The sequence below is a fragment of the Artemia sp. Qi Xiang Cuo genome, chromosome 17, assembly GCF_049724085.1.
Source record: "Artemia sp. Qi Xiang Cuo chromosome 17, ASM4972408v1, whole genome shotgun sequence".
Lineage (NCBI taxonomy): Eukaryota > Metazoa > Arthropoda > Branchiopoda > Anostraca > Artemiidae > Artemia > Artemia sp. Qi Xiang Cuo.
In genome coordinates, this window is record NC_142810.1 from 15488923 (window position 1) to 15497861 (window position 8939).

An 8939-nucleotide genomic window follows, 5' to 3' on the forward strand; every position below is an offset into this window, starting at 1 on the left:
ATTTTATTTTATTTCATTAGCATTAACCAAACTTAACTTCTTTCGTGTGTATCATATAGTGCACCAGTGCCCCAATTCAGGGTATATATTTGCACATTAGGGGGGGGAGTTTAAACTACCTCTCATTTACATCAGAAATAAACTTTACCCCCACCCTCCCTAATGTGCAAATATATACCCTGAATTAGTATTTATAGGGCCCCTATAAAATTCATTTACGACAAAAATGATTGTTATATTTGGAAAGAGCATAAAAAAGGCATCGAGTAGTATGTTTATTCGTAAGTCAATAATTTGAACTGCCAAAAATTTACCAAAATATTAGATATTCAACTTATCCAGATTCATATTCTCACTCTTCTAGTCATGAGGATTATAATAGCTCAATCTTAAAAGCCATCCGGTACAGAATCAATTGTGATTCCTTTTCGCAGTTTGCAACCCCGAATTCTAGTTTCCCAAGCCAAATCCTTTCCACTCTTAATGGCTTTTGTTTTGAATCTGGAAGTTGTCTTGACCAACGCAGCGGTTATACGACGTGTGCTGTCTTTGTGCTGATCCGCGCTTATTCCGGTAACAGACCCCCTTGGATTGAGTCTGAGAACTCAATCCTCTTAATTTGAAAACTCAACCTTGTGACGTGCAACAAAAGTTTGTTTTTCGCAATTAACCCTTAGATTTTTTTGCCCCTCTTAAAATGTTGAAAACACCTATTATGATATTTTTGCTGATACAAATTGTGCCTTCTATATTTTTAAAAGCATTTTTACCCCCCTCCAATACATTTTTGTGAATTGACACTACAGCTACTTCCCACCATTCCGAATATGAGACAAACAAATATAGAACACAATAAGCAGAATTTGAATAGCCTGAGAGCTACGGAGCTGATAATTTAACGGATGAAATAAATTAAAGGGACATGGGAAGATTACCGTAGAGCAGAAGAAAAAAAAAATCAGGAAGGAATGTAAAATTTTCCAACATCAATTGAAGGTTTAGTTCCTGAAGGATTCGGTTCCTGCGCTAATCTTGTAACTTTATTATAATTGTTAGAAAGTAGCGCAAGAAAAGAAAGAAAGTCTATCGACAAGGGGCCATTCTCTACACTATTTCTTACTACGATCTATTTGATCCATAGGTCTTTTGAAAATAAGTAAGGCTACTACTAATTCCTGAATTCCCGTTTTACATTCAAGTTTAACATGATTATAACAATTCCTCGAGAATGATTATCATCCCTGGAAAAGTGCTAACCCCCCCCTAATACTTATCAAAAATGAACTATAGGGTCGTCGTTTCGTTGGTTTTAGAGGCAAACTCTTATAAAAAATAATATTTTTTTTATAGGGATACCCCTTATGGACATCATCAGGAAGGGAGAGGGATGGTACCCATAAGGAAAGAGGAAAACATTACAGACACATACAAATAGGAAAAGAGAAGTATTCCCATATTGATAACGATAAAAAAAAGCTCCTGGCAACGCTTATCCCTAATTTTGAGATATTCCTCCTCTGTTCTCCTCCTTTAGTGTCAGTAATTATACAAATATATGGTACTGAACAATCAATACTTATGGTACTGAACAATCTTATGGTACTGAATGTACTTATTTTCGGTACTATATTTCAGTACTATATTATTCAGTACTTATGGTACTGAAAAATACTTATGGTGCTGAACAATCGATTTTTTGAAATTAGGAGGATCTATCGCCTAACAGCGCCCATATTGCAGCCTCAGACAAAAAAATCCTTAGGAACGAAGGGAGATTAAATGTTAATTTTCTCTGACAATTTGAGCATAGATAATTTGCTATTTGAGGCTTTAGGCGCAAATAGCCCCAAACTTTCCAAGGATCCATCAATCCTCCTCCATGAATGTTGATATGCAATGTACATAATTTTATCTAGCCTCAAGGTTAATATGAAGTTAATATTAAAAGTTAATATTAACCGTTTATTTTGTATTGACTCTGTGTATCTTAAGGAACAAACCAGGCACTGAAACAAGGCATTACTGAAACTTACTAAAGGAATCTGATTTTTATCTTGGTTCTAAATTTATAAAATTCCTCAAGTCTAAAAGCTACGCATCTAAAGCTACAAGCCTAAAAAAATCTCCAGATCTTTGAGTAAGGGGAAACACCCTCTAAAGGTTTTGTCAATTACTCCAACAGGCTAAGTTATGTTAATAAAGCAAGACCATCAAATTTAACACTTCAAAAAATCCTGTTGTAGAAGCTTCAAGCTCCCATCTACAAAATTGGAGAATTTGGCATTTTTTCTGTTAGTAGGAAGATCTAGGACGCGTTTTTATTTATTTTTTTTTGCACAGCTAACCGTACCGAACCAATAAATCTAGAAAAATGAAATAAAGCTCATTCAAATGGATATTAAAAGTCAAAGTGACTTTTTTAAGTAACCCAAAAAATTTCGCTACAGCAAAGTAATGTCTACCATTCTGTGGCCCTGACTAACACTTTTGACCCGAAAAGGACAAAGTTACAACCGATACAAAATTTAAAGATAGAAAATAAATTTAAATTAATGAAATTTCAACATTGAACTTACAAGTTCCAAAGGTAGTAATACCAACGGGTTGACCCAGTTGATGATTTATTACCAAATTTTTTGATTTTTTCCCGTATGGTGATTTTACCTATAAACTGGTTATTTTATTTTAAAATTGATGATTTCACTATATTTGTGCTAAAACTATTTATTTTCGTGCAGTATTGATGTCCCTTCTAGGGTTTTTAACTTTTTGGTCCATGAATATGTCCCGTGAGGATCTAAAAATGTGTCATTTTTAGCTAAAATGTTTCCATCTTAAAATCTTAAAAACTCGAGGTTATTATTATTTTTGATTAAGTAGTTGTATTATTAACCAAACGCGGCTCTTTTAAAGCGGTCAGTTAACATCAAATATAAAAAAAAAGTACAGATAAAACATTCATACTAAATATGGCAGCACAAACCTCATATAAACATGTAAATCCCTTACTTTGGAGAATATCCCTTACTTATGACATCTCTGGCAAAACCTGAATGGTAAAAAAAAAGAAAAAAAAACCCAACTTTGGCAAAAAGTGGCATTTTTTTTTTATTTTTAAAAAAGTTATATCCAGTTGGGAAGCGTTTCGTTTTATGTCATAAATTTACAAAATGTGTTCCTTTTTTGCCCTTTTTATGTCCCAAATTTATAAATGTGTCGCATTTTTGCCCGTTCATTTCATTGTGTCCCGGCACATGGAAATGTTTAATTTTGACATAAAGTGTGTCCAGTTGGCAACCCTGGTCACTTCACCACTCCAGTGCCTCATCAGAGAGACAATTTTCTCTCTTCAACCTCATTAAGTGCCCTCCATGGTACAAGTTGTACCCTAGCAGTGCTAGGCTAGGCTAGCACCATTTCTTCTAATATGCATAGGTTTGTGATGGATGTCCCATAGGACATACCTGATGCCTTTGTCTTGAAGGTGAAAAATGGAAGATCAAAAAAATAAAAAATTAGTAATTTTTTTGTCAATTCAAAAATTGTAGTTTGCCATTTTTCCTTCAATTTGAAGGAAAATGAATGAAGTTTTAGAGGTTTTGCGAGTTCAGGTGCTAGAATAGGTTTAAAAATTAATGTTAAGAAGACTAAGTCACTAAGGCTAGTAATAAGTGAAGATGAAAAGGTAACATTGGGTTACGAAAAGATTGATCAGGTGGGAAGCTTTACTTACCTCGGTAGTATTATTAGTAAGACGGTGGGAGGAGTAAAGATGTTAAAAGTAGAATAGTCGATGCGCAGGGTGTTTTTTTACAGTTAAAAAATGTTTGGAAGAATAGAAAGATAAGTCTGGAAACCAAGATTAGAATATTAGAAGCTACAGTGATGACAGTGGTCAAATATGGCTCTGAAGCATGCACGCTCCAAAAAGTGGATGAAGATTTGCTAGATATTTTCCAGAGAAATTGCTTAAGGATTGTTCTGGGTCAGGGGTGTCGTTTGGGGGTGGCAATAATGTTTAAAAAACAATTATTATACACCCCATGCCCTTTGAAAATCCGGATATGGACTCCTCTCGCCCCCCCCCAATAAAATGCTGGAGATTAACCCCTGTTCTGGGTGACTGACCCGGCGGAGTGACCGTATTTCAAACAATAGGCTATACGAAAAATGTGGTTCAAAATATCGCTCTCTAGGGCTATAATGAAAGAAAGTTTGATGTGCCTAGGGCACGTTGTGCGGATGAAGGATGACAGATTAACGAAGATTGTTCTTTTCGGCCAACCGTCTAGGGTCAAACGGAAAGCAGGTCGTCCTCGTCTGGGGTGGGGGGACGTCATAAAGAAAGATTTAAAGGAAATGGGAACTTCGTGGGCGGTGTAAAAAGGGAGGCTTTGAATAGTTTAGGGTGGAGGAAGAGCGTGCGTAGCTGTGTTGGCCTCAAGCGGCTGGGTACTGCGGTGAGTTGTTAGTAGTAGTAGTAGTAGTAGTAATTGCTAGTTAAAGAAAAGTTAAAGGAAAGCTATATAGGTAAATCACCATTGGATCTTCGACACTATATTCCATGAAAAAGAATTGACGCCAAGGTTAATGAATTTTTCCTGTAGCTCCTCATTCATTATTGTATTTTTTTTATATACAAACGGGCAGAAGAGTTTAAAGGGATTTTGTAGAGGAAATCACAACCTTATAATATTTTGTTACTTGGATATTCGTCTATTTTTAAGCCAAAATTTATTTATTGGCCAAAGAGAAATCATAGAATGTTGGATTTATGTTGGATTTATTTCTCTAGAGTTTTTTCCATAATCTTTACCAAATTGTACTTATTTGCAATAATTTTCCAAGTTAGTACTATGTAGTGATACAGCAAAACAAAAGGAATGTAAAGAAAGTAAGAAAGCAATAAAATATGAACTAAGGAGGTGTGAAGTGGAGGCTATGGATAAAATTGCCGAGGAACTGGAAGATGCAGCTAGACGGCATAATAGTAAAATATTGTACTGGCATGTTAACAAATTGAGCGGGAGTAGTCAATCCGGACTTGGCCTAGTTAAAGATAGGAATGGAGCTGCAATTAGCGATAAGGAAAAAACTAAAGGGAGATGGGCCGAACATTTTGAGAATTTGCTTAACCGAGATAGAGTTGCAGGAAAAGATATAGAGGAAAATGAAAAGGTTTGTGATACCTTGGATGTGAAGGAAGATTTGTTTTGTGAGGAAGAATTAGCGACAGTACTAAAAGGATTAAAAAATAAAAAGGCTCCAGGTGCTGATAGGGTGGTAAATGAGTTTCTTAAATATGGCGGCTCTGAGGTTAGAAATAAATTACTGAAGATTTTGAATATGATTTTTGAAAAAGCGGAAGTACTTAACGATTTTAGGAAAACCTTAATTAAGCCACTTTATAAGAAAGGTGATAAAAGTGAGTGTGGTAATTATCGAGGCATTAGTCTGGTCTATGTAGGTAGTAAATTACTTAGTAATATGATACTTTTGAGACTGAGAGATGCCGTAGACAAAGTTTTAAGAGAAGAACAGTGCGGTTTTAGAAAAGATAGAGATGCGTTGACCAAATTTTCACTCTTAGACTAATAATTGAGAAGTGCCTGAGTTTATAAACATCTTTAGTCCTCAGTTTCATAGAATATGAGCAAGCGTTTAATTCTGTTGATAGAAAAGTTTTAGAAAAGGGGTTATACTTATATGGTATACCAGACAAAACATTAAAGTGATTGGTGATATGTACGAGAATAGCACTGCTTCGATTAAGGTAGGAAATGAGGTTAGCAGCAGATTTTGTAATAAATCAGGAATTTAGCAGGGTTGTGTTCTATCTCCCTTTATATGGATTATTTTGATGGACTTTGTCTTAAGGAGCATAGGAAAGGCAATGGGAGACCACGGAATCAAATGGGGAGGAAAAAGTCTCCTGGACTTAGATTATGCTGATGATTTAAGCTTCCTAGATGAAAGTGTGAGCAAAATGAATGAAATTTTAGAGGTTATGCGAGTTCAGGGTGCTAGAATAGGTTTAAAAATTAATGTTAAGAAGACTAAGTCTCTAAGGCTAGGAATAAGTGAAGATGAAAAGGTGACGTTGGGTAATGGAAAGATTGATCAGGTCAGCAGCTTCACTTAGCTTGGTATTATCATTAGTGAAGATGGTGGGAGCGTTTGAGTTGTCAAAAGTAGATTAGTCAAAACTCAGGGTGTTTTTTCATAGTTAAAAAAAGTTTTGAAGAATAGGAAGAGAAGTCAACAAAACAAGATTAGAACATTAGAAGCTACGATGATGACAGTGGTCAAATATGGCTCTGAAGCATGGACGCTCCGAAAAGTGGATGAAGATTTGCTAGATGTTTTCCAGAGAAATTGCTTAAGGATTGTTCTGGGTCAGGGGTGTCGTTTGGGGGTGGCAATAATTTTTAAAAAACAATTATTATACACCCCATGCCCTTTGAAAATCCGGACATGGACCCCTCTTGCCCCCCCCAATAAAATGCTGGAGATTCACCCCTGGTCTGGGTGACTGACCCGGCTGAGTGACCGTATTTCAAACAATAGGCTATACGAAAAATGTGGTTCAAAATATCGCTCTCTAGGGCTATAATGAAAGAAAGTTTGATGTGCCTAGGGCACGTTGTGCGGATGAAGGATGACAGATTAACGAAGATTGTTCTTTTCGGCCAACCGTCTAGGGTCAAACGGAAAGCAGGTCGTCCTCGTCTGGGGTGGGGGGACGTCATAAAGAAAGATTTAAAGGAAATGGGAACTTCGTGGGCGGTGTAAAAGGGAGGCTTTGAATAGTTTAGGGTGGAGGAAGAGCGTGCGTAGCTGTGTTGGCCTCAAGCGGCTTGGTACTGCGGTGAGGTGTGTTAGTAGTAGTAGTAGTAGTAGTAATTGCTAGTTAAAGAAAAGTTAAAGGAAAGCTATATAGGTAAATCACCATTGGATCTTCGACACTATATTCCATGAAAAAGAATTGACGCCAAGGTTAATGAATTTTTCCTGTAGCTCCTCATTCATTATTGTATTTTTTTTATATACAAACGGGCAGAAGAGTTTAAAGGGATTTTGTAGAGGAAATCACAACCTTATAATATTTTGTTACTTGGATATTCGTCTATTTTTAAGCCAAAATTTATTTATTGGCCAAAGAGAAATCATAGAATGTTGATTTATGTTGGATTTATTTCTCTAGAGTTTTTTCCATAATCTTTACCAAATTGTACTTATTTGCAATAATTTTCCAAGTTAGTACTATGTAGATACAGCAAAACAAAAGGAATGTAAAAGGAAAGTAGAAAGCAATAAAATATGAACTAAGGAGGGTGTGAAGTGGAGGCTATGGATAAAATTGCCGAGGAACTGGAAGATGCAGCTAGACGGCATAATAGTAAAATATTGTACTGGCATGTTAACAAATTGAGCGGGAGTAGTCAATCCGGACTTGGCCTAGTTAAAGATAGGAATGGAGCTGCAATTAGCGATAAGGAAAAAACTAAAGGGAGATGGGCCGAACATTTTGAGAATTTGCTTAACCGAGATAGAGTTACAGGAAAAGATATAGAGGAAAATGAAAAAGTTTGTGATTCCTTGGATGTGAAGGAAGATTTGTTTTGTGAGGAGGAATTAGCGACAGTACTAAAAGGATTAACAAATAAAAAGGCTCCAGGTGCTGATAGGGTGGTAAATGAGTTTCTTAAATATGGCGGCTCTGAGGTTAGAAATAAATTACTGAAGATTTTGAATATGATTTTTGAAAAAGCGGAAGTACTTAACGATTTTAGGAAAACCTTAATTAAGCCACTTTATAAGAAAGGTGATAAAAGTGAGTGTGGTAATTATCGAGGCATTAGTCTGGTCTATGTAGGTAGTAAATTACTTAGTAATATGATACTTTTGAGACTGAGAGATGCCGTAGACAAAGTTTTAAGAGAAGAACAGTGCGGTTTTAGAAAAAGATAGAGATGCGTTGACCAAATTTTCACTCTTAGACTAATAATTGAGAAGTGCCTGAGTTTTCAAACACCTTTGGTCCTCAGTTTTATAGATTATGAGCAAGCGTTCGATTCTGTTGATAGAAAAGCTTTAGAAAAGGTGTTATCCTTGTATGGTATACCAGACAAAACATTAAAGTGATTGGTGATATGTACGAGAATAGCACTGCTGCGGTAAAGGTAGGAAATGAGGTTAGCAGCAGATTTTGTAATAAATCAGGAATTTAGCAGGGTTGTGTTCTATCTCCCTTTATATGGATTATTTTGATGGAATTTGTCTTAAGGAGCACAGGAAAGGCAATGGGAGACCAAGGAATCAAATGGGCAGGAAAAAGCCTTCTTAACTTATATTATATTTATTTTTTCAACATTCTAGAGGGCAGTGTGAGCGAAATGAATGGTGTCCTTGAAACTTTGCGCATTAACTATGCTAGAAGAGGCTTTAAAATTAATGCTAAGAATATTACGTCACTACGTCTAGAAATAGGTGAAAATGAAAAGGTGATGTTGGGTAATGAAAACATTGATCCGGTCAGCAGCTTCACTTACCTTGGTAGTATTATTAGTAAAGATGGTGGGAGCAGTGAAGATGTTAAAAGTAGAATAGCTAAGACTCAGGGTGTTTTTTCAAAGTTAAAAAAAGTCTGGAAGAATAGGAAGATAAGTCTGCAAACCAAGATTAAAATATTAGAAGCTACAGTGATGACAGTGGTCAAATATGACTGTTAAGCATGGACGCTCCAAAAAGCGGATGAAGATTTGCTAGATGTTTCCCAAAGAAATTGCTTGAGGATTGTTCTGGGTACCCGGCTGCTTGACCGTGCTTCAAGCAATAGGTTTTACGAAAAATATGGTTCAATACCGCTCTCTAGGGCTATAATGAAAGAAAGGTTGAGGTGGCTAGGGCACGTTGTGCGGAAGAAGGATGACAGATTG